Genomic DNA, 2,004 nt, shown 5'->3' on the forward strand with positions numbered 1-2,004 from the left:
TTTTTTAATACTGCAAATGCAAGAAGTCTGATACAAAAGCACAACTATCACTACAGCACAGAGATCAATTGATAAAAAGTCACACAAAAAATTGGTGGAGAATGTGAAGAATGTGATTCATAAACTGGAAGATGAGGTCATTTCCTTTATAAAGTGACACTATTCACTTGGTGAAGAACAGATTTTAAATAACACTGAGAAATTGAACTAAATATAGAACAAACATTACAGCTTCCATGCATGCTTTTAAACTCTGTCTCCACCCCTCCCCCCGCCAATTAATAGTATTTTGTTTTTTCCACTTACATGTATAAACAGCTTTCAACATTCATTTTCCTAAGATTTTGAGTTCCAAATTTTTCTTCCTCCCCTCCTACCCCAAGACAGCAAGCAATCTGATATATGTTATACAGGAATAATGATGTTAAACATATGTCCACATTAATAATGTTGGGAAAGAAGAAACAGTGCAAAAGGAAGAAAAAAATATGACAAAGAAAAAAGTGAAAATGATATGCTTTGACCTGCATTCAGATTCCATATTTTTTGGATTTGGATAGTATATTCACATCATGAGTCATTTGGAATTGTCTTGGATCATTGTATTGCTGAGAAGAGCTAACTCTATCATGGTTGATTATCACACAATATTGCTGTTAATATGCATAAAAGCATCTCTCATATGATGTACTAAAAAAAATCTAGACTTCAGCATGGTGGTTCTATAGCAATACTTTGGAAGAACCAAAGGTTGCATTGAAATTTTACAGAAGAATATTTAGGAGTGAATTCATTTTTCTTCACTTCCAAGGATTTTAAATCTGATACATTACATAAAGAAAAACAACAAAAAAAAGCCAAACCTATATTAACTTTCCAAATTCCAACCCAAACTTATGATCTCCTTCATGGAAGTTTCTTCTATCAATTAAAGCTGAGAACACCAGCTTTGCGTCTGATTAAAGTGTCTGAGTATAACCAAATCCAATATGGTTGTCATTATTCACTGTACCAGATAGAGAAGTTTTTTGATCCAACTTGTACTTAGAAGCAATACAAAAATTGAATGTTGCTACCACCAGCTCTCCAAGCAAGATTTACAAAAGTTTCAATCTTCTCATTAACATTTTGGGATATTGACCATCCAAATTCAGAGCCAACATTCACATGTATGGAGCTGCAAGTCAGCAACTTTATAAGCCAGAGCAAAATTATTCTGACACAATTTGGATATGGCCATGTCAGAACTCCCCTGATAGCCAGAAAATCAACCCTCATAAGCTAATACAGCTCACTCAAAGATGGTTAGTCCAGAGAAATCAATGTTAACATTTGCACCAAGACTGAAACAATCCCATTTATAGGAAGCCTTTGATTTCCCACCATTCTTTCCTGTTTTCAGTACAAATATGGTTTCAAGAGTCGCCTTCAACTCATCAGCCAATTTATTTTTCATGCTGATTTGTTTCTCCAGGGTATTGTCTCTGTTATATTTTTGAATGAAGATAAGCTCATATTCACTTGGTTTCTAAATTATCAGACACTTTATGTGTGTTCGTATATAAATGAACATAAGTAGACAATTTCATTCCACTGGAAGACTTGGTTCTAAGTAATATTTTAACCACAGCAAACCTATCACATTTGTTGAAGACATCCTTAGAAGCTTTTTGTAGTTCACAGTAAGTTAGTGTGTTACACATTTCTTCAGGAACTCTTGTGTTAGAAGAGTCTGCAACACAGATAGTAATCAAAGGAGTAAGATAGCCCCCTCCTTTAAATTTTTGAAACTTTGAATATGATTTTTCAAGACTAAGAGTACATATAATTTTACTCACCTTTTTTCATATGTACTTCATCCCTTGCTAAAACCCACCACTTCTGTAATTACAGCCAAGGTTCAGAAACTCAAATTTCATTCTCAGACAGATGCTATCTTTCAAAATGTGTTTATTTTCCAAGCTTGACTTTCCCTTATGATGACTTATGCTTCAATTGGCAATA

At 33.8% G+C, this 2,004-nt stretch overlaps 1 pseudogene; it reads right to left on the reverse strand.

The window, feature by feature from the left end:
• Positions 1-959: 959 nt before the first annotated feature.
• On the reverse strand, positions 960-1,703 carry LOC140499674 (non-selective voltage-gated ion channel VDAC3 pseudogene; annotated as a pseudogene).
• Positions 1,704-2,004: the final 301 nt, after the last annotated feature.

The sequence above is a fragment of the Notamacropus eugenii genome, chromosome 1 (assembly GCF_028372415.1).
Source record: "Notamacropus eugenii isolate mMacEug1 chromosome 1, mMacEug1.pri_v2, whole genome shotgun sequence".
Lineage (NCBI taxonomy): Eukaryota > Metazoa > Chordata > Mammalia > Diprotodontia > Macropodidae > Notamacropus > Notamacropus eugenii.